This window comes from Aricia agestis, chromosome 4 (assembly GCF_905147365.1).
Source record: "Aricia agestis chromosome 4, ilAriAges1.1, whole genome shotgun sequence".
Classification (NCBI taxonomy): Eukaryota; Metazoa; Arthropoda; class Insecta; order Lepidoptera; family Lycaenidae; genus Aricia; species Aricia agestis.
Window position 1 is genome coordinate 11,985,089 of NC_056409.1, and position 26,041 is coordinate 12,011,129.

The window sequence follows — 26,041 nt, forward strand, 5'->3', positions numbered from 1 at the left end:
AAGCTGCGCTAAGTGGCCGAGCACTTAGATTAAGGCAAGCAAAGTACTAACACTGGAGTGCTGTGTATAAATTATTCTATGCTTTGTTTCGAGGCGACGTTACTTCAAAATTGATTGAAAACCGACTTGGCACTTCACTCTGCCGTATCTCCGTTCGCTGCAAAACCAATTCTAAACATAGACCTGCTATTGATGGACTCGATTGTGTCGAGAAGGCATCTTGTCACCCCTTATAAAAAGTAATTAATTCTACGTTATAATTGGATGTACTTACTCTGTTACTGACGCAGCGTTCACTATAAACCATTAAGGAATGAAAAAAAAGTACTTACAGTTGTTATTTCGATGTTTGATCATCAAACAGAAGTGCCTTAAAATACAATATACGTCTACGTGGGAAACAAAAACGCCGAAATACGACATTTTCATAATGATATTATGAAAAAAATATAAACAAGTATGAGAAAGTAATTATCACTTGAGATTAAAAACATATATTCGGTAAATTATAATTCCTTTTTTCTTAGTATCAAATTGGAAGCTTAACGTCTTTGCAATAAGATTGAAATTTGACGATGTATCCTGATGATGGCCAACAAGAAACTCGTGATATCAAATTTGCAAATTAAATTCTGCGTTTTAATTAACGTATTTTATATTTATCGGCCTTCTCTCAGTCTGGGAACATCGATCGGCAGCTCCTTTGTGCTTAACCGAATTTTATCTACTTAAATGTCGTATTGATGCCCCTTAAGGGGGTGACTAACCCACAGAATAGATCTACAAGTAACTTAACCCAAAATTGACAATTTTATAATTCATTTTTATACTTGAAAATAAGCCCCAAATTGTTTAATTTTTTTAAACATAGATACTGCATTATATTTCCAAGGATTCGACCTAGCGGAAATACGATATCTTAAAATTTTCTCGATAGAAAAAAACACAAAGATGCATCTAATTCTAATTCTAATTTTCATAACCGTGCATAAAAGTAAGTTAATATTAATAACACATTGTATAAAATCATATCATTGAGAAACTGACCTAGGGAATTTTTAAAATGTTGTATATATTTTATCGAGTTATAAAGAAAAAAAACTAACTTGGCGATGATTCCGCGTCGTCCTTTTTCACCTGGCATAATATGAAAGACGTGAGTGTGAATAGAGAAAGACGATGTTTGATTTTTTGCGTTAGTCGCCCTCTTAATGAATATTCCATTTCAATTTCTGAAGTGTTTTAAACCTGTGATTAGAAAATAAAAAATGCACGGCTCACACCTCCGGTTTTCGTTCAGTGCCCACTGCCCACGTAGACAGATTTACGATATGCGATAATGATAAGAGAGATGGAGCAAAAGGAAAACAAAAATAGCCAGCATATTTCCGATAAATATTTTACAGCAAGTTTTGTTGGCTGCGGCACTATCTTTTTGAAGAAGTAATAAGGAATACGGAGGAGAACAATAAGTACAAGTCAGGATAGAACAAATTGAACAAATTGTTCGATTGTATGATTCACAAAGCGAACTCTAACGATAAATCGTGTGTCGGCCGTATCGTATATATTCCCGACCTTTCCTTTGTAATCTTTGTGTATTTACTAGATGTGACTACATTAAAGTAATTTATCATGCGAGACTTTGATCATGTTAAGGTCGGGTAAGGTTACTCCTTCAGACGCTTTAGTGTTATTCAGAAATACAAAATATAACGAGATTCGTGATAAAACGAAATTATTAATGTACGTTTGTACTTAGGAGTAAATAAAAAAATATGGACTAAGAGATGCTGTATTATTTTATTTTTGGTTAAAATGTTTTAGTTCACCAAATAAGATAGCTGTAACATAAACATTTAATATGTCTTGCCCGACGCGTTCGAAAAAGCCTTAGTTTTGAGCCCGAGAATGCTAAAATTACTATTTCTTTTTAGCTTTTTTAGACTGGAGGATTGGATATTTTGATAGAATAAAATGTAACAGATCGCTTCTAGTCAGATTTAATTCGTCGATTTCGAGGTAGCAACGTAGCCGCGAGCGTCCCGAACATGCAGTATTGACATACTGATCTATCGGGAAGATGCTGCAAAAGACACGACAATTTATTTTATATATATCATCACTATACTTGTTATGTTACAGACCTTATATTGAGGGTCGTATCGGGATGCAGCTTGGTACATGTTGTTCACGTTATAAAACTAAAACGAACGTTATCTATTGTGACTCAACTACTCCAACGCCTGCAATTTTGTTCTATGTTAAATTTTAACAATATTTTATTTAGCTTTCACTAAATTGCGTCAGATTGAAGTTTATTTAACATTTTTGAAAAGATTTTTCAAATTTTACAGCTTTGCTTAAAAATAAAGTATTCACGGAAATGTTATGCAGCTCGTACAATTAAAATAACGCACACATTTCGCATGCATAGACTTGCATCTAAATCAAATATCACGACATCATTTCATAGTATTCTAAAGAATTTTGCTTTACAAAACTGCATTTTAATAACATTTCTGCATTTGAATGCAGACAACTATTAACATTGCAAAGATGGAGTCGTAACCTGACAATGTATCCGCTCTGTGTATATTTGTATATAAATTATTTTTAATATGACTTTTTATTAAAATTTACATTTTTTTTTTGTTTTTTTTTTATATTTTATTAAAAAATATAAAAAAAAAACAAAAAAAAATTAGAACGCATTGATTGAGAATTTATTCATACAGAGAGAACAAACTTATGAGCCTCGGACGTAGTACGTCATTACTACAAGACAGTGATGCCGCCGTGATGAGACGAAACGAGGCGAGACGCGACGTTGCTGTAGCGATGTAACGTTAACTGTATTCGTTTTTCAGCTGTTATTCTGTTATTTATTGCAAATACTTTTTGAATGTCACCCGAAAAACACCGGATCGATTTCCTAATTAATGTTTTCCGTTTGTTATCATTGATTTAATATAATGAAGACTTTGAAAGATAATTTATGAGGCTCATGTCAAAATTTTTAATTAATTATATTTAAGTAATTACTATAATTGATGTTCCACTCTGAGGGCGGCAGTTTGAGAGGAAATCTCTGAAATAACTGAAGTCTGATTCCCATATATATATTATCTTCATTCTTACGAAACATCAACGCTACAGTCAAAATCAATCCATTCAAGCGGACGACCTTCTAGTGATATCTGTTTATTACGAAGCGCGGCCCGTTCATCATGGCGAACATATTGTGTCGCTTACGATCATCCGACCTCCTTAATTAATTACTTTTGGGATTTCGTGCTCATGTCAAAAAGGTTAAAACGACACGTGCGAGGTGAGCGAGGGTTAATATTCACAAACGAGCCGCTATATTTGTTGGTCCAACATCCGATAATAATGTAATTGAAAGGGATCTACGTTAAAACCGTTGATGGTATCAAATATTGGTTTAAGTTTTTATAAACATGGCCAATTTTATTGATCGTAAGTGGTGATAATTATTATTGATAAAGTAAACCAATGAAAAAAACTTTCGACAAGTTCGAATTCAAAAATCAAAATGTATGGATTAATATTACAAAAAGAGTCGTCGCGTCGCTTAATTACTTGTTTTTTTAAATAAATTTTCATTTTGGATATCTCATGCAAGTTGCCTTTGTACCTAATGTGGCTTGTAGAGTTCTTAATATGTCTTAAAAAGTGTCTATGTTAATAATGATGATAATCAGGGCGAGCGAAGCCAGCGGGCGAGCGAAGCCAGCCCTAGTATATTCCACACCTGAACACTTTTGTGGTACACCAGCTTACGGAAAAACTATCACGCCTATTGATTTGTGCTTTAACATAGTATTTTTTATTTATATGTAGTTTTGTTATCATCGGTCAGTCAAGGCTTGGTTAAACTATTAAAATATAAAAAAAAACTGCCACAAAGATTATTACCACGCAGAAAACGACGCGAGCCCACACAAAGCTCAGCTTTTAGCTAGTAATAAACAACACATGCAGAAATAAGCCTTAATGGACAGGAATAGTCCTTACCTATGTTAAGTTTGAGCTACACATGGAGTTCCTAACGACATGTCCCAGGAGTATCTCAAGTGCTATCACTGGGGACTCTTAGGGGAATATCAGCCTGTAACTACATTGATCGGCTCTATGATCGAGTCAGGTAATAATTATTTACAACGCTATTCCTTCCTATATTTACAAGAAATAGGTTATTAATTGAAAACTTGTAAGCAATGTGCTGTTTTCCCTAAAATGTTTTTTTTTCTTTTTAGTTTTTGATTCGTAAAAATTATTTCCATACGAGATTATACGTACATTTTTTATTTTAGAGATGTACCTAACTAAAAGCCGTTTCGATAGTAAATAATATCAGACGAAAATGAATTCTTGCCTTAGTAGTTATATAATATACACAACTAGTAAAAATTACAGTATAAAGATCGACAAAATGTTATAGAGAAGTTATTTTTCATTAAATTTTCCTTTAACTTTGCCATTAAAGAAAATCTTACGAGTGTTGCCAACTTACACTTATAGTATTGCAGTAAATTTTATAAATATTTTCTGAGAGCTTGCACACTCGTAATATTACTCTTAATATAAAAGCTTAATGCTTCTAATTGAAAGTAGGGTTGCCATCGCCCATCACCTTTATTGCCGTCGCCGGTCTAGCACGACAAATATCCCGGACATTTGGCCGAAATATGGCTATTTCCCCGGATTAAAAACTATTTACTATTACGTCCCAATTTTATATTTATTTAATAATCTAATGCTTTCCTTGAATTCGTACTTGATTTTGATCAAAGAAGAAAGAAAGTGTGTATGCTTAGCGAGTTTTTATCTTTCGTTTATTGCTGCCTGGCTAAAAAGTTGGATTTCTCTCAACAAAAGTCTCCGGATTTCACCCGGACACTTTTTGAATAACCGGCCGGACGGTCCCCGGACGCCTTTCAAACTAGGACAAATCCGGGGAAATCTGGACGGATGGCAGCCCTAATTGAAAGTAAATTAGGCACCTAAAGTTATACGATTCTAAAAGCGATAGAAATTTTATTTGTTTGTATTGGTATATATTAATTATTTATTTTATTCTTTAATTTTTGTTTATCATTTAGATGATTCTACCTACGACTGAGTAATTGAGTATAGATTTGTGAGCAAGCTGGGTGTCAGGAGGTCTCTAACAAAGGAACCAAAAGTTTTTTATGTTACTGACTTATTAAAGCAATAATTGAGTCACATGTTTAAAAAATATTTACTTTCTGTTTTGTGTCTATTGTGTATTGTTCGCACACAAGCGACTTCAAAAAATTTAAAACACCATGTTTACTAACCCGCACAAATAACATAATAAAGTCACCCAGGCTAACTTTATCATGTTATTTACAAATTACACTACACCGATCCAAAAGTCCATCGTCACAACTTACAACACCAAAACCCAAGAGAAAACAAATTGTACAGAATAAATAATAAACAGTAAACAAAAGTAACTTTAGAGCTTCGCGTTTTAATACCTCATGTTTAAAACTCCCAGTCACTTGTAGGAGCCGTGTTTGTAAGTAGGACGCAGTCTTACCGCGAGTGCCTTTGTTACTCCCGTCCTCCCGTCGCATTGTGTACGTTGATACCTAGCAATGCCTACAGGTGTACTTGTTCCACTATTTTCTTATTATCAAATACATATGATACGGTTTATATATTATATTTTTGTATAAAAAATTAACCATCTGAAGAGAATTATTGTTTTAGTAAGCATTGATTTGCTCCGTTCCAATTTCAATGAATTTACAGATAATTAAATTCTGCACGGAGGAACATCGCTACATCTGAAAATATATTAAATAGGTCCAACTATATATTTTTTTTATGAAATAAGGGGGCAAACGAGCAAACGGATCACCTGATGGAAAGCAACTTCCATCGCCCATGGACACTCGCAGCATAAGGAAAGCTGCAGGTGCGTTGCCGGCCTTTTAAGAGGGAATAGGGTAATAGGGGAGGGTAGGGAAGGGAATAGGGTAGGGGGCCTCCGGTAAACTCACTAACTCAGCGAAACACAGCGCAAGCGCTGTTTCACGTCGGTTTTCTGTGAGAACGTGGTATTTCTCCGGTCGAGCCGGCCCATTCGTGCCGAAGCATGGCTCTCCCACGTATAAAATATATTAAATATGCATACACATAGTTATACAATGTTCATCCTTGTCAGTCAAAATACTTTTTGTGCGTAGCAGACGGATAAAATATGGTACAAATATTATGTCTATCACCTGTATATATAACAAAATGTTGATATATTTACTAACGGTATTTAGCGACTTAAATTGTCCAGTTTGATTCTTGGAATATTCATATTCTGTAAGTACATAATATTTCCAAAGTTCTTTCAGTTTTCCTTGGGTATCCGGTATTCTATAAGCCATTATCTAAGTGATATGTGAGGATAAAACGCACCTGGCCCCAAAAAGGTCACTGCAATATAAAATTGAGAAAATATTACCCCTATAGTGTTACCTAATATGGACCATTATTTACTGTAAAATCGTCTTCATCCATCTTAAAGATGCACACTATATTATATTCACTATCATCATTAATTGTGTTTAATATTATGAAGATTGTGGGGAAAGTGACTTCCACTATTTTTAATTTTTTACTTATTTTGTTTACCATAAAACAAATCTAGAATTTTGAGAATGTAAGCTAAAATGTTGTAGATGGAAATAAAATAAATTATAAGCAAAAAACTTTTTGAAAAAAGCTTTTATTTAAATACTTTAAAAAGAAGAAAATAAATTTCCCCTTAAAAATTCTAACTATTAAGTTATAACCTCAATATATTATACAATTTGCCTGCAAAATTTCAGCTCGATCGGTTAAATATATCTACTTCAAAATTGAGTTCCAAGATTTCACCCGAACATACATATTTACATACATACAGAGCAAGTTAAATAAAAGCTTTTAAAAAAAGCCTTTTTGTAATTATAAGATTGGATTCAAGGTGATGTTAGGTTAGGTTTAAGTGTTAGTGTATGTCCGTACCAATCTTCTCTAACTTGTTAGAAAACAAAAAAAAAATATAGTCAGAATTTCTATTTAAAATCCAGAGACCAATGTGAAAAAACAGCCTAATGAATATGCGTAGTCCCACTATTTCACGCAAAATTAGTCGTTACGTCCAAACATTTCGGTTGGTTTTGGCATGAAAAATGGAACTCGGTATTATCTTCGAGTCAGCGTCTTTGGCGCCCGCAAACTCCTTCGGCAGCTTCCCAGAGCTTAGTATTAAATGAAACACAGTCTTATTCAGTTAGGGGCTATTCAGTAAGAGCGAAAATTGCCCAAATACCGGATAAAGGTCAGCCTCGAGGGGAGGTAATGACTTACGACGTGACGACAGCCATTTTTTTATAAACGATTCTTGTTTTTGTCTTGGAATGTGTTTATACGGAGATGTTTATATGGAGTTTACGAGTTTTGCGGAAACGCGCAATCAGAGCAGTTTTTTTATTGTAGTAAAATTTATGTTTGCACCAGGAAAAAGTTTTGTGTAGCTTTGTAATTGAAATTTTGTGAAAATATTATGTATTATATTGCGTTCTCACTATTTTGATCAAATAAATTTAAAATATGAATCACAATGTTTCATGTTCAGGAAAAAAAAAAACTCCTTAGTCAATGTTCAGGAAAAACGTGAAATTTAAAAAACGGAACGCATCATTCCTATTCAGCTGTTACGCTCAATGGACGCTCCATTCGGTTATTTCCGTCGAGCACCGTCTGACGACGTCCGGACTTTGAATGTGGAACGCAATGCGATTGGCCGCTTCTTGGCAATCACCACATGATTCGTGGCTTACAGTTTATCCGGAAGGCGAATTTACAAAAAATATGAACTGCGCGCCCTCCGTATATAAATGGGAACGAAAAGTTTTTATTCGGCGCACGTGATTTCTCTCGAGAGGCAGGTACCCTGATAATGCGTTTTACTGATTCTGATTCCTATTGTAAAGTATATCATAGTTAAGAAACAGTAACTAGTAAATTATTTATAATTAAGTTGTTTTCGCGGAATATTGCTAAAAATAATAACAAACTAAATTTAGTAAATTATTTTTAGAACGTTGATGTTGTATAATAATATTTACATGAATAATATTTTATTTGTGAACGTAAATGTTATTTTCTGATCTGGGGGCACGGTCGTGCCCCTGCCGAGACGAGCGAATTCATATTTTTTCTCATTATAATACATACATACAACATAGTCATGTCTGTATTAATCATTCTTAAATATTATAAATGCGAAAGTTTGTCTGTCTGTTACGTTTTCACGCCCAAACCGGTGAACCGATGTTACTGAAATTTGGTATGGGGATACTTTGAATCTCAGGAAAGGACATACTAGGATACTTTTTATCCTGGAAAAATATATGGTCCTCGCGCAGTATGCTAATTTTGGTGCAACGGAATTGTGAGTGTCATCAAGTATAATATTATTACTTATAACTGTTTCTATGACATTTACAAGACAAGGCTTTGCTACAAATTATTATACAATTTGTAGCAAAGCGATGTTGTTGTTGTCTTGTTTTCAGTTTATAAGGTTTTATGTGGCAGTAGGAGTTTTCTATTTGCTAACTCCAGAAATTAACCAATCAACCACGTAGTTGAAGAGATCAACCACAAACAATCCTGTCAGAAACCTCATAAATCGGGCTTAAAATATGACCCAATTAAATGATACTTTTATATGAGAAGGTAACTAGGTATCTAATTATTCTGTATTTAAGTTCCATACAATCTTAATGAAGTTCTCTCTTCCGGTTGAGTTAGGTAATTGACGGTGGCTTTACTCAGTGTTGTACTTGCAGAATTGATAGCAGACGGTTAGTTTTAGTTTCAAAGAGAGAAGTGACTTTCTTGAATGTAGATTTCTACATCAATATAATTAGAACAAAGACACAGTCGACTTGATATCGGTTATGATAATATTATAACTTTAAAAGTAGGATTATTAATATACATTTTTACTAGATCGTTTTACGTAACGATTTTGACTCAATATCAAGGGCCTTACTCCCGAAGCTAAATCGATTACGACTCTGCATCTGATCTGATGTTGATATTATTTAGTTTTAATCACAATTTGTAGTCTACAAACTCGAATAAAATTTTTGACATCGCAGTACCAGGCGCCAAACTTCTCGATCCTGGTAAAAAAAAACAAGGCCTTTGCATCCATTGTGGATGATTAATATAGTATTTTCAGTATTTTCGTTTTATACTGTAGTGCCTGGGACAAGATTTTAAATGTCCGTATGAGGAAGGCCACAACACTGCGTTGCGGCATGGTATCGCAAAAACAACATCGCGAAATGCGATGCGTTGTCACAACGCAAAAATGTCATCGGAAATCTCGCTGTCGCGTCGCTAATTTCCACGATGCGTTCTGCGACGTCGTAGATTTTTACGATGCGACGGCGCAACGCACTGTTGTGGCCTGGCCCTTATATGGTTACCCAAGCACATACGGCATTCTCGCAACATAGTCGGCCTAGGCCAGAGAAATGAGCATCGTCTGGGACGATGTTTTCCATCACCGTACGAGCGTCCGTATAATGTATTTGAGATCTGAAAATGTCTCATGAGTACATGCCTTCACCCGGGATCGAACCCCCTCTCGAGTGCGAACCAACGATCTTCCCACTAGGCCACGGACGCTCTTCGTTGCAAAATATGTACAAAAACCTTCTGAGGTCGAGATGATTCGACTCTCGATCGCGTTGGCAGTAAGAGGCAAAGTGGAGAAGCTAAACAGCGTGTACTGTGCACAATCATTGTTTTCTTTCTAGGCTTGATGTATATGCGTGTGTTAAATTACTATGGAAAGGGGTTAAAAGTAATTTGAATAAAGTATAATTATTTGTAAAATTTTAAAAGCAAAATATATCAAACATTATATAGTACAAAACAAATTTAGAACAAATTTTTTTTTGATTACTAGTTATGCTAATTTTTAACCGACTTCCAAAAAGGAGGAGGTAATACGTTCGGCTGTATGTTCCCTTATTTTTTTTATATATGTTCAACGATTACTCAGCCGTCTATGGTCCGATTTACAGAATTCTTTTTGTTTTGTATAGAGTTTGACTCTAATTTGGTAACATGTTCATAAAAGTGGTGATTTGATGATGGGATCCATGAATAATCGAGGGAACTCCTCAAAATTTATATGAAAACATATAGTGATTTTGATTTTTTCTGAAGTATTTCAGGCATATACTACCAAAAAGTAAGATTTTGCACCAGGATGTACCCTGGTTCCGAAGGTACCCAACAGAAATTTTGAATCCTTATAGATACAAGTTCGAGGATTTTGGCTTTATTTAAACTACTCCAAGCAAAAGCCTCCTACATTATTTCTGGTAAACATAGGCTAAATTTTATTTTGGAAAAAATAGTGTTTCGTAAGATATTTGGGTTTTTCGGACGCCAGATGTAAAATCAACCAGAAAAGTTACTTATTCTGCGTACGCTGCCGAAACTGCAAAAGATAGAACCATAAAATGTTCTAAGTAATTGTAGGTCTTATAAATATCTACAAAAAAGTTCGCGACACACTATACTTATCTATGTCGAGTGAGGCACAATAACATTTTTTTTTTATTTAAAAATCTTGATTTTTTTGGACTACATTTAAACGCGTTTATTTTACTTATGTCATTAATCCTTATGAAAATCAATTATTTCATCACTAAGTACAGTTTATGTAGATAAAATTTGGTCTTTGAATGATTAAAATTGTACACCCAGTGTGCAACTGGGTGACTATTTAAACTGTATAGAATAGCCGTCGACCGTCGTACTAAAATTAACATATTTTACAGAATCCATCGATCACCTAATGATTTAACGAGGGCCTTTCTATTAAATTGAAATTAAATTTTTATTACTATCTAATGATATAATAATTAGTCAGTTAAAGGTAATTAATATTCGTGCCCTAAATGAGGCACGGTTTAAATTACGGTGAATGGTGTTACATTAGTGTTAAGCGAATTATCGGTAGAATATTGTTTTGTGATGTGTATGAAATGTTTGTACATATTTTAACGTTGTCATCTAAATTTTCATACATTGATTGATGAAAAGAAAATTAACTCCGCCTCAGTAGCAGCGAAAAACATTCTGTTAGAATAAAATGTGTCAAAATTGGTTAAGCACTTTTTGAGATTGGGAATTTTAATTCTTAATTACGTACAATTTTGAAGTCGGTTTTATCTTTTTAAAATACTATTATGTTAGTGAATTCTAAACGTTTAACTTTAATTTGTATTGGCACAAAACCCTATCTGTTAGCTCAGAACAAAATGAAACTAATTAATGATGTTTGTTTAATTAAGATGGAGCAGTGTAACTTGTAAGTGTCCCGAACGCTGTCCTAAAACAACACACATAAATACTAAGGCGCGGTTTGAGGCGCAGATATGCGGCGAATTCTACAATTACTTCCCATTCATTAAATTTTATCAACGCTCAAGACGTAGCTTAAGAACCATCACCATCTTTTGTATTTCTTAATCCCTAAGGCATCACCCATAGACGGGTAAATCTACCTAATCGATTTTGAGGACATTTGATTAATAACCAACGCAGACGGACAGAAGATAATTTTGATGCTGTGAAATGCAATTATCTTAAGCGAGAACGGATAGTTTTTTTTTCATGGACGCTTCACACCACGTCACTCTGGCCCCGTGCTAAGTATCTAAAGGACTTGTGTTACGGGTACCAGACAACGGAAATATTATATTTAATACTTTTTATACTATACATATATTTAAGATTTTTATTATGTGATACACATATTTAATACACATCCATGACATAGGAACTTTGAAAACGTTCCGCCGGCGGGATTCGAACCCGCGACCCCCGGCTTGAGCTACCAACAGCCAACTGAGCCACAGAGGTCGTCATTGGTCGGTCGTCGTCGTCGTCGTCATTGGTCGGTCGTCGGTCGTTGACTAGCAACTTTTTCAATTAGGGCATGAGAAAGTGATACAGTATTAAATATATATATTTTACACAATTATGGTACTTAAAAGTTTTACTTATTACAATTTTACCTTTCTTGATTTTCGTGAAAATACAATATCAAGCTGCAAAACCTTAAATCACAAATGATTAGACAAGGCAAATTTATTTGTATACGAAAGCGTATTTCCCTCTGAGAGAAAGGTTTCGTAGACAATTCCCTATGGCAAGAAAGGGCGCGGAAGGGACAAAAGCGAGAAGCAATTATTTTATAAGCTTCAATCAAAGCTGAAATTTGAGTGTAACAAGCTACTATAGTAAAGTAAAATAACTACCTACTTCAAGAATAAGGATTTTAATGAAATTTTACAATAATATAGCTTATACATCAGAATAACACATAGGCTACAATTTTAACCGAGTTTCGAAATGGACGAGGTGTTATGTTCGTTTTCTTATATTCAACGATTACTCCGCCGTTTGTGAACCGATTTTCAAATTTTTTCTTTTGGTATATAGGGTATCATCCCAATTTTGTATTATATTCACAAAAGTGGTGATCTGATGAAGGATCCATAAGTAATCGAGGGAACTCCTCAAAACTTATAGGGAAACATGTGGTGACTTCGGTTTCGTGAGAAGTATTCTAAGCATATGCTACCAACAAGTAAGATTTTGCACCGAGATATACCTGGTATACCGTGGTTCGGAAGGTGCTGAGAGAACTCCTGATTCTTTATAGATACAAGTTTGGGAGTTTTTGCGTTGTTTTAAGAACAGAAAGCATATGCTACTATGCAAATTACATTCATCATCATCACTACCATATTATTCCATTAATTCATAGTCTTTTAGATCGAGACTCTAGTTTGTCAAGCGATAATTTAAAAAAAAATCTATACCTACCTAATATTATAAACCTGAAGAGTATGTTTGCTTGAACGCGTCAATCTCAGGAACTACAGGTCCGATTTAAAAACTTATCTCAGTGTTAGATAGATCATTTATCGAGTAAGACTATAGGCTATATTATATTATCACGCTAAGACTAATAGGACCGAAGAAACTCAGGAAAATGTGGGTAAAACGGGGGAAATATTTTTTATGGGAAAATGTACGGTTTCTGTAAAATTCCTAATTTACGCGGGCGAAGCCGTGCGGGACATTTAGTAATATTATATTATTAGCTAGATGACGCCCGCGACTCCGCAGGCGCCAAAATTCGTTAATTCGTAAATTTTTCCGGGATATCTTTATCCCGCTTTGCCATACCCAGCAATATCGGTTCAGCGGTTTGGGCGTAAAAAAATTACATACAAACGGACCTTCACATTTGTAATAATTATTATGTATAAGTGTGATATGATAAAATACCTTCATTATCTAAGAAACGAATAAATTTCACAGCAATTTATTTTGTTTAAATCCAGCAATCAGTAGGTGTGAATAGCTGGCGTAATAATGGAACCCCATGGCACCTCGGCCTCGGTGCGTCCTTTAATACCGTGTAATGGAAGAGGAAAGTACGGGTGATGGAAAACAAATGCCTGTCTGTACTGACACGCCCGTGAGGCCATGAATTAAGCGGTTCGCTACGAATACGAACTTAATGGTAAAAAAATACCTATCTTAGTTTCATAAATATTTTCAGTAGTCACAATTTAATATAACTATCGAAATAAGGAAAACAAAAAATGGGATCTGGGGGCACGGGAGTGCCCCCTCCAAGTCGATATCTACAGGGTGTAACAAAAATAAGTGATAATACTTTAGGGTGTGTACGTGTTCACTGTGAAAGTAGCAGCGCTGAAATACCAAAAATATTTTTCACTTTTGTATGGGGAAACTCGTGACGCTCGGGCACTTGCCCATACAAAAGTAAAAAAAAAAATTCGTCTAAATATTTAATAATAATATTAAAATAAAATAAAAATTTAAGGGGGCCTCCCATACAAAAATCACTGTGGTGGTACGGAACTCTTCGTGCGCGAGTCCGACTCGCACTTGGCCGATTATTTATTTGTATTTTTTTACTAATCTGACTCGCTCATGAATACACATAAGGTTATAGAGCAAAATAGGCCAAAAATTGTGATACTTGTATGGGAGCCACCCTTAAGTTTTTATTTTATTATAATATTATTATTAATTATTAAAATACACATATAATTAAGGCCTTGGTAAAAATTTAAAGTGCCTACCTTTTGCCGTTATCGAGATAGAGCAAAAAATCACGTTTATTGTATGGGGCTCGCGCGGCGGAATTGTGCTATGACGTCACACCGTTACCGGGCGCCCGCGTCGTATAGTTACAACTTGTTTTGCTTATAAATCGGAAACTAATTAACGTATCCAAGTAATTCTTTCATTAATATTCTTTATTTTTGACAGAGAATGTTGACTGCTAATAATCAAATTTAGGTAACATTCCCCATTATATTTCATTATCAACCTTTAAAAAAAATAAACAAAATATTTTATTCTTGAAAAGATACTAATAAATTTAAAGGGAAACTAAATCGCTTGTTTGATAGTCACAGCCTGAAGTAGTACAATATTATTCCCTAGACACATCTTGTAGCGATCTGGGTTTGAAATATCCCTTTGTAGCAAACATCCCGCACCTCTTTCATTACACTCCCTCTATCTTTATCATCACAATAGAAATAGGGAAGGACGACACAATGTGTATCACTCCTTCCTTGCAGTACAATAATTATTTGCATAACGCATACTTTACGTTTGACACAGTTAATATTTTTTCTAACATTTTCTTTAGTTACGTAAAATGAATTACGTCTACGGCTTAAACTTTCTCTAAGATGAGTACTTTAATATTTCATAATAATATTAAAATAAAATAAAAATTTAAGGGGGCCTCCCATACAAAAATCACTGTGGTAGTACTCTTCGTGCTCGCGCACGTCGCGTGCGTCCGACTCGCACTTGACCGATTATTTATTCGTATTTTTTTTACTAATCGGACTCGCTCATGAATACACATACCGTTATAGAGCAAAATAGGCCAAAAATTGTGATCTTTGTATGGGAGCCACCCTTAATTTTTTTTTAATTATAATATTATTATTAATTATTAAATTAAACATATAATTAAGGCGTTGGTAAAAATTTCATCTATCCATTTAAGCAATTAATTAGAACCAAAATAATTGGCTTCACTTGTAAGTTTTTTTAAAGGTTCTTGCAACTGTACTGTAAAACACGTAGGGCCCGTTTCACCACTTCCTGATAAGGCTATCCACCAATTAACTTGACAGATCAATTATAGAGAATCTGTCAAAAAAGTTGTGAATAGCCTATTAGGCACTTTATCAGAAAGTGGTGAAACAGGCCCTAAATATCTTTAAGTTTTGGAGCAACTGCAACGCTTCTGTTACAAATTAATTCTTTCAATTATCAAAAGAGTAAATATTTATTTATATTAATATATTTATTTATATTAAAAAGAAAGTTAATCAAAATTAACTGTCTATCCGTTTTTTTCTTAATTCTACAAGAAATTAAAAAAAATTACACTGAAAGGCACGTAAAACTTATGACGGCCCTTTAATTTCGTCACTTCCGGTAAAATGAAGGCATACATTTTTCGGGAGCCGAATCCCCGTGAATCACTAAATATCCATATCAGAAGTGCAATTATTTATTTCCGAGGCTCCCGCTAAGCCCCGATATATCGCACCGAAACGTGTGTCAGTACTAAGCCCGGCGGATATTAAGTTACCTGCAATCACCGCTACGTACATTATCCACGATATTAGTTTACATCGCTCGCCCTGTTCGATGTATAACTAATATGCTTCGCCAAAATCGCTAATGTATAACGTTTCTGATAGTGGAATTATTGCGCTAATAGCACTTGGCATCCTTAAACTTTAATTTAATCTTAATGTATCTAAATTGTTTTGGAAAGTTTCTACAGGAATTTTGTAAAATATTTGTGTCGTCGCGACACTACTAGTTTGTATTTATTTCTATGAAACACCCTGCGCAGCTAGCGACACGAAGCTATAATATCATAGAAATACATAGAAATGACACGTCGTCTGCTGCAACTTCATGTAGGCGGCTTCCAACTTGTACCATCAGATATTATATTATTATTGTTATTTCAGTATTAATAACATATTTTATATTTCTTTTTATTTCAGGTATGTTATAGCAGTGGTGTAACCAGATACCACATTAACTTTGTAAGTAATAATTAACTTAAATGTTGTGGACACTAAAAGTTTGTCGATGATTTTTTTATCAATACCCAAAGATTTTTTGATTGCAATGATACCAAAACGTATTTGAAATTTTGTTGCCTTAACCCTACAAGTTCAATATATTGAATATGAAATCTGTACAGTCACGCTATTAGGAGTTGCTCAGCGACACGGCATTAGCATGTGAATATGGGCTTTTACATCATTTTTGGCCGCTGCCATAATTCAACGTCCCCGGGGTGTTGTGAGCGAGAAAACTAGCTTTACTATAATAGAGCTCTCATAATAACTCATGAGTGTTGTTATTGCTTATCTTCATCACGCATTTTTGTACAAAAATACACTACACTTCACACTACATTTCAGAACCCCAATTTTGGGTAAATTGGGATCCTGAAATGTAGTGTGAATTTTTTTTTTTATTACTTATTCATTAAGTTTGATTGTACACAATACGATTAATAATGCCTTATATTTTAACCTGACTTTTTAAATTTTTACCATGAGAACATAACTTTAGACAATAGGCTTGATGACTATTTTTTTTTCTTATTGGTAATTGAAAGACCCTTAAAAATAGAAACATCGCTGAAAGAATGACTCTGATAGCTTAAAAATTCACCAAGATATGACAATTCAAACATCTCATAAAATAGAGCTGCCCGAAACGCTCCATACAAAGTGCTACGAAAGACTGACGTCACTCTTTCGTAGTTTGTATGCATCGGGAGCAAAGAGAATGTCATATACTACGTAACAAGAGGTCGGACTTAGAAGAAAAAAAATTAACATTTATTTTTTTTTTAAATTGAAACTAAAGTTAAAATTTTTAAGTGCAAAACCTTCCACTCTAAACATTAAAAAAAAAGAAATGAGCTCAAATAAATGTATTATTTCAATAAAAATTATTGTACATAGGTAAATAAACACAAAACAATAAAACAGATTTAATCCACAAGGTTTAGACAACAAATCCGTCCGCTGCTTACGCTCCGATTCCGATCCAGTGGACGCGCATCTTTATACATACACACATAAGTATTATCACTTTGTTTTGTTACACCCTGTACATACGACAGCTGAAATATATCGCGTGGGCTCAGGCCAGCTGTATACCACCTCACTTGATCAGAGGATTTTCCCTTAGTGGCCGCACCTCTCATAATCCCATACCTTCCTTCTCCTCCTCCTTAAATCTCCTTAACAACCATTGCCTGCAGACTAAAATGTTGCAAACTAGTACAGGGACCTAAAAATCTAAAATTAATGAAAAGTTTATCATTTACTACATTTCCATACATAAATTATTATAGTTAAAGACCTTAACGTGCAATTAATTACTACAATAAATCAATAGACACATTTCAACATTTTCGAAATTAACTGCATACATACATTGATACATTATAATATTTTCCATGAAATAATAATCTATTTTTTTCATATTATTATAGTTTAAGTTGTAAATTATTATACAACTATGCAAATAATCACTATGACATACTTTGTATTAGAACACGGTATGACATAGTTATGTTTTGCTTCAATTTATCAATTTACGGTTATATTTACATTTTACAATGGCTTACCTTTTGTTTTTCAATAATTAATCCACCAATTTACAATTTTTGAAAGAGTTGCTACAAAATAATTTTCACTAACTGAAAATCGAACTTTGAGTTTTAAACATCTTTTTCGTCTTTCTTATCAACCAATCACAGTCGATCTTGCTTAAAAATTGCACAGATTATCCAACTTAATTTAGTTGCTAAGTTTAAATTTGGAACCCAATTTTTTTTGTTCGAAAGTTTCACCCACCTGTAACAATCGGGAGAGAGCTTTGTTCTATAGGTATATTAAATATTGCGTTTATGAAAGTGGTTTCATAATAAAAGTTGATTTTAATTGCATAAGCTGTTATCGATTGGTATACAAATATTAAGACATTTAATTGAAAAAAAATCGACTTGATTATCTAACTTTGAAGGGGCATAACAAAAAAAAATATATATAAATGCTATCGAGCTGTGATTTTGGGAACACTTATTTTTCACCGTGATTTCTTTATTTTATTAACAAAATTCGCTAATCTTTGACCTTGTCATCATCCCTATTACGGGTATACCATTTAGCGGATCCAGAACCGTATAATTCTTGGAAATAATATGTTATTTATTAATATATAATATTTATAATTATAATATTTCCCAAGATTCCGGACCTTGCTGTTCTTTTTCAGTCTTTTTGTAAATCCTTAATGTGGGTGGAGATAGTGAATGATAAATAGGTTTTGCCATGTAGCTTGCAGGTTTTACAGGCTACGTTCCGAGTAAGACAGATGGACGTACTGAAAACGGCTCTCAACTAGTGGATTACTATTTGAATAAACATGATTGGAAACTGTGAGGCACCGTGAAAAAGTCCGATTCGGCTTTTCTATCTGAAAGTTCGGGGCATGCGAACATCGACGGTTATAATTTCTGGATGATTGAAATGCTGCAGTAGGATTATTATCTTTTGAGCCGATTTTAATTGATGTATTGTCAAAAGATAGAGTTGTACCAAATGCATTACTTAGAATGCATTTTTATGCAGGGTTATACCAGCACATCGACTATTTATTATTGAAATCGAGCACCAGTCCCTAAAGTAACACAATTTAAATACTTACTTAGGATTGATTATCTCGAACAATGACGGAATACCTTGAGAGCTGATGTATCACATTGCGTGGCAGAAATGGAGATTTTTAACCAGTGTGACTCAAATAATATGCCAATCCGTACAAAAGGAAAAGTATATAATACGGCGGTATTACCTGCAATGCTATATGCTTCAGAATGTTGGACGGTCAAGGAAACACATATAAAAAGCTCCACACCACAGAAATGAGAATGTTACGATGGTCTGGAGGGGTAGCCAACTTGACAAAATTAGAAATGAATATATCCGGGGGAGCTTCAAGATGTCCGAAAAACTAACCGAGATACGCTTAAGATGGTATAGCTACATTATGCGCAAAGACGACAAGTACATTGTCAAAAAGGCGTTGAGTCTCCCAGAAGCTAAGAGAGCTAGAGGAAGACCCCCAGCCACATGGTGGACCAGTATTACCAAAGGACAAGCTGTAAATAAATTACCTAAATCGACAACCCAAGATATTTTTAATTTATTAGAATTTCTCGGCGTACATGTATTAGGAGAGCCGCCTTACGTAAAGTGGGAAAGAACTAAGAAGAAGAAGAAGCACTACTCATATTCGAGGAATCGAGAATAGATATTATTGTCATCACAAAATATACTAGTAGTAGGTCTGTACCGACTAAGAATAAGTATTATTTTCCAATGCGTATTATGATTGAAGAATGTAAAATATTTGAGTCACGCCCAAAGTTTTTACCGTACACCTTCCCGGAAAGACAATGAAAATACAATATGGAAAGTCACAATATTAATTGTTGGCGTAAGCTCCCGAAGGTTTGTGCCAATAGTAAGTAATGGACGCTAGAACACCTCACGCCATTAATCTCTGAGGGAGGTTAAGTGCGTTATACGTCAGTATCTATTAAAGGTTGTGATCGACGATGCGGTTATCGCTGTACAAATGTTAGGTTTACGATACGTCATTCTCAATATTATATTATAAAGTCGAAACAGCGAATCGGACACAAAATTTTATAAGAAACTAGGTTACGCCCGCATTTCCGTTGCGCTGAAATCCGTATATCGTGCGGCGGTAACCGTACATTTTTCCGCAACAAAAATTATGTCCTTTCCCAGGACTCAAAGTATCTGCATGCCAAATTTTATTAAAATTGGTTTAGCGGTTTTAGAGTGAAGATGTAACAGACAGACAGACACCTACATGACCCGTAAACTTTGTATCACTTAACTCTTAACTTTTCTGACCTTGTAAACCTTCCCTGGATTTCCACAAATATTGACTAAATTACAAAAATCGGTAAGCCGTACCGAATTATAAATTGATATTATTTTTTTATTCTCAATTTACATAAATCATTGGGCGATCTCTAGGATCGCCCAATGATCGAAATTCGACCTTAAATATAATTATAAGTTTTAATGCTATTAATATTCTATTACCAAAATATTGACTTACTTCTTCTTCTTTCGGCTCCCCGTTTAAAGTATTCACTAGTTCAGATTTAATAAAAAACAATCTATTTTTAATTTGACAACAGACTTCAACCATAAATAAAAGAGTATAATTCGTGTGTATAGGCTTGTCATTCAAAATATCGTAGTGTGAACATTGTAGTGTGTCTAATGTTTTATAATTAAAATAAGGTATGATAAAAGTATAACTTTAAAACAATCTACTCAATATTTTTTGTTATCTGTTGGCTAGGCTTGTAGCCAACCAAATTACCTAGATCCGCCATCTGCTTACGAATCAATTTCCCATCATTACAGTGTCATTTATTTTGTCTAAAATTGACCATTTTTAGTAACAAATATAAAAATAACAGATTTGTGTACTTAGCTACGTGTATCTGATTTGAATCAATGTTTGTTGAAACTAAATAATAATATAATCAGTTTACACAAAATGAACGCCGAACGTTTTAGTGGCCAGTATTTTATGTAAACGTATAATAGGTACATGAATATTTAATGAAAATATTTGATTATTTTGATTCATTCTTTCATTTATATTTATGTAGTTAGCACTTAAAATGGATACAACGATAATAATTTGATAAATTATAATAATTGCAAGTATTAAATTAACGTTATTTATAAAATTTGCATTTAAACAAATTGTAATAACCTATTATGGCATTAATCTACTTATAAAAATAAAAATATTTTTTTGTTTTCTTAGTCTCGTTAAAACTCGAGAACGGCTGAACCGATTTGGCTTATTTTAGTCATAAAATGTACGTGGAAGTGAATATTAGTATATAATTACTATAGGAGATACAAAGTTCACCGGGTCTTTTTTTTATGAAATAAGGGGGCAAACGAGCAAACGGGTCACCTGATGGAAAGCAACTTTCGTCGCCCATGGACACTCGCAGCATCCGAAGAGCTGCAGGTGCGTTGCCGGCCTTTTAAGAGGGAATAGGGTAATAGGGGAGGGTAGGGAAGGGAATAGGGGAGGGTAGGGATGGGAAGGAAATAGGGGAGGGTAGGAAAGGGAATAGGGGAGGGTAGGGAAGGGAATAGGGGAGGGTAGGGAAGGGAACAGGGGAGGGTAGGGAAGGGAATAGGGTAGGGGATTGGGCCTCCGGTAAACTCAATCACTCGGCGAAACACAGCGCTAGCGCTGTTTCACGCCGCTTTTCTGTGAGAACGTGGTATTTCTCCGGTCGAGCCAGCCCATTCGTGCCGAAGCATGGCTCTCCCACGTATAGCATTTAGTTTTAAAGTTTAATTATTGATTTCAACAACATTCTCAAGGAACCATACGACTTGTGATCATTACCTCTTTAATATTATAGTAGACAGGAAAGGAAAAAAATCAGAAACACGTCTTTCATATCCTGATAAATGAATTATCATTCTCATGGCCGATCACGGGAAAGCTATTTTTATACTTGCTCCCACTGAATCATTGTTACAGTGAAAAATTGCATAGGTTACTCCTATGCATTTCGTTTTGTAGGTCAAAACGAATGCCCTGACTGGTTGACCTAAAAGCTTAGCTCGTCCGTAGTAAGTAACTGCCGGCAATATATAGGTAAAACTGAAGAAAATAAAATGGTACATTTTTATTGAAAGCCTATAGATATTGCATATCAATTCATTATGTAAGCCTGCTTCTGAGGATGATCAGTTAGAACTTTTACGTTATATTGTTATATAATATATATTTAATAAAATCTTTTTTTAATAATGACTGTTATGTTATCTGAACACTATATATCTGTTTCAAATGTAATTCTTACCACATGATATTGAATGTACTGTCACTTCTTGGTGGAAATTCATCTTCAATTAAATAATTACACACTTTCCTTGCACTTATTCCACTTTATTTTAATATTTTTATTACAAAATTGTTAAATACACGACCGGTTTCGAAAAAATCATCATCAGGTGTACTGCGGGTAATTTTAAATTTTTAAAAAATTTGTAAACAAAACATGGATTGTCAACATCACAAAATTTTTCTACCATTCAGTACAATTTTATACCATAAACAATATTTTCTACCAAAAATCACAAATTAAATTTTAAATGTATTGGAATCTATAAAATTGATAAACTAAAAACAATAATTACATTAAATATATCAGCAAATCAATTAAATGTCCTATAACCATAATTAATAATATAATAATAATAACAATTCATAAAATGTGTCAATCTTTAAATAAGTCAATAATGTCACAAAATAATAAATTGATAAAAACATGTCAAAGTAATGCTGTTTATAAAATTTCTAATTACTAAATTAATTAATGTCAAATGTAAAATAATGTCCTAAAATTAATTTTAAATGTCCTGTAATAATACCGAATTTGAAGGCATGTCTGATCGTTTATAAGGTTCCCATATTTCTTGTGTCTGTTTATTTCCAGTGCTTCTAATGCATCCATCTTCCTGCTTTTCTGCAATACATGTAGATATTCGATGTTCGAATTCTTACCACATTATAGCAATAATAATTAAAATAAGATAATACCTATATCTATTACAAGTTACCTATTTTTCATTTCTTTTCACAAACTCAACAAGATTAAAAATATAAGAAGTACTAACATTTTACTTTACCTTTAAAATAAAAGGATTAGCATAAATTGTAAAAATAATAAAGCGATAAAGGATTAGGCAAACAGTCAGTATTTTTTTATCAACACCAGCCAGACGCGTCAATTTTCTTGTACGTGGGAGAGCCATGCTTCGGCACGAATGGGCCGGCTCGACCGGAGAAATACCACGTCCTCACAGAAAACCGGCGTGAAACAGCGTTTGCGCTGTGTTTCGCCGAGTGAGTGAGTTTACCGGAGGCTCAATCCCCTACCCTATTCCCTTCCCTACCCTCCCCTATTCCCTTCCCCTTACCTATTAACCTATTCCCTCTTAAAAGGCCGGCAACGCACCTGCAGCTCTTCTGATGCTGCGAGTGTCAATGGGCGACGGAAGTTGCTTTCCATCAGGTGACCCGTTTGCTCGTTTGCCCCCCTTATTTCATTAAAAAAAAAAAAAACTTTAAAGATATGAGTAATACAAAGTAAGTATATTTTGAGTTTACTGTCTGTATAGTGATATTCCTCGCTATAAGCACAGGTTTATATTAAGATGTAGTTTGTAGGTTTGTATACGATGATGTAGACTAAATAAAAAGTATAAAAATACGTCGTTTTTCTCTTTATATTAATAATTATTATTAGAATAGGATGCCTTCATTACTATGATGTTATCGTCATTACTCAACAAAAGAGTTTATAAAAATATACTTTAAATAAAGCCAATAAAATTGTAAGGAAATTTAAGCTACTATTTTTGAACATTTCCTAAATTTAATCAAAAGGATTGTTTCATTCGATAAACTGGAGGCAGGCGATTCATGCGCAAAACTAATTTCAGCCAATTCAAAAGAAACAGGGATTCCTTCCTTCCTTCCTCCTTCAAATTAAATGTTAGATTTTAATCCTTTGAATAGTCAATTCCAAATTAATTAAAGCCATCGAAATGCTAAGGTCTTCATGGAATTACTACTCAGTACTCGTACAATGTTTTGTTATGACTACATCCGTACCCCGTGGAAGTAACGGAAATCTCCAAACTGGTTTGGGTCTACAATCTGTATAATATAGTTTATAATATTCCCCGTGTGTATATTTTGCTAAGTAATTTAGAATGACAAACAAGGACTCATAGTTAATAATAATAATAATAATAGCTCCCACACCGGTTTCAGTGACGGTGGCCGGTTTCATTGAAACCAGGCCAGCTATGCAGGAGTAATTTTATAGTGTCCAAGTGTGTGCGCAATACACAAGAGCACTCTCTATTCCTTTACTCTCATTACCCAGTAGGGCGAAAGACCGACATGACCGGCGAGAGATCAGGCGCAGGACCGATTTTTTACATGCCCATCCGACGCATGGATCATCTTTTCTTGTCAGACAATCAGACCAAACTTGGAAATAACATGTTTCCAACGCGGGAATCGAACCTACGACCTCCGAGTCAAGAGCCGCGCTCTATACCACTAGACCACGGAGGCGTTGCATAGTAATTAATGTATGAAGTATGATAGTGGTATATTGTGTATATAGTGTACGTACATGAGTGGTATAATATTGCAATAGCAATGATGGCAAAATCTTTATCTTGTCAATAAACAAGTACAGTCATTGATTTAACGATTGTCTTTTTTAATAAGCGCTATCTCGTTTTCATAGGAATATCAATATTTTTGCATCTTAATGAATAAAAAATTGGCCAATATCCTTTCTTGTTTGGTGATCTGGATATACCATTTTATGATCTACTAGATGACGCCGTTGCGCCAAAACTCGTTTATCGCGGCAGAACCGTACATTTTTTCGGAATAAAAAGTATCCTATGTCCTTTCCCGGGACTCAAAGTATCTAAAAAAAAAAATGTTTTATTTCTGAGTAAATTTGAATCAATTTTTTTCAGAATGTCTACCTGATGCCTACCACCGGTTCGGGAACTACCCTGGCGAGAAGAACCGGCGTAAGAAACTCGCACGGGTTCCACTTTTTACCAAAAAAGTGAGAGAAAAATTGTTTTTTTAAAATAAAGTTTACAATTTTGTAACTTAATATTATATACAATGTCAACATACATAATTGTAAGTCATAATATAATAATGTAGAAGTAGCCTTGCAAGAAGCCATCCTACTCCCAAGATGTGCCATCTTCTATGAAATCATTGACCTTATAATAAGCTTTGGCACACAAACGCTCTTTGACTACTTTTTTAAATTTATTAATGGAAAGATTTTGAACGTTTTCTGGGATTTTATTGTAAAGGCGTATTTACCTTTAAAAGATTTACTGACTTTACTAAGTCTGATCACTGGCATGTCCAGCTTGTGCTTATTTCTAGTATTTCTACAGTGAATGTCACTTTTAACTTTAAATTTATATTTTTTCTAACATATATATAGATCTCCATGCCAAATTTCAGTAAAATCGGTCCAGCAGTTTGAGCGTGAGGAGGTAACAGATAGACAGACACACTTTCGCATTTATAATATTAGTATGGATGTCGTAATTGTTAGCATTGGTACCCGTCTGATTTTCGCAGAACACGATCGCGGGCGACAAAAATTAAAATGACATGCCACTTATGAACTATGCTATAGGATCCATTTTCTACTAACATTGGTCTAACAAGCAAAGCAGTTGCATTGTAGAGGCGTAGACCAAAAAGGAACGTAAAGCCTAGATCATAAAGGCCTAATAGCAAATTGGTTTGTTTTTATCACACAACTTAACCTCGACTTATACAAATATTTGTCTACGGGAATGACAAATGGTAGCTTGTCCGATATAATTTTTGTAAAAAATATGCAGTAGCTTGCTGCGATAAAGTCATATGGACTCGCGTCGTTAACTTTAACGATGATTGCTACATATTTTTGGCAAGCGGTTCACATTTATTCGTTAAATTTTCTAAAAAAAAACATTCCTGTGATAAATTTCCTTCAATTTGGATTAAAGAAACGATTGGGTAATTTATTGATTTGCATTTGAACAAATCTGCATGTAAATAAAATGTTTGTATGCAAAATCACTTGATATACGCCGAA

At 34.2% G+C, this 26,041-nt stretch overlaps 1 protein-coding gene and 1 long non-coding RNA gene across 2 annotated transcripts in view; both read left to right on the plus strand.

Annotated features, from left to right (window-relative positions):
• LOC121726214 (neural cell adhesion molecule 2) overlaps positions 1-26,041 on the plus strand; it is a 226,551-nt gene that overhangs the window by 107,380 nt on the left and 93,130 nt on the right. The gene's annotated exons all lie outside the window — the stretch shown is intronic.
• On the plus strand, positions 9,419-23,014 carry LOC121726215. Its single transcript, XR_006035509.1, has 3 exons — positions 9,419-9,476; positions 22,673-22,679; positions 23,003-23,014. It is a non-coding gene; the product is annotated as an uncharacterized LOC121726215 (long non-coding RNA).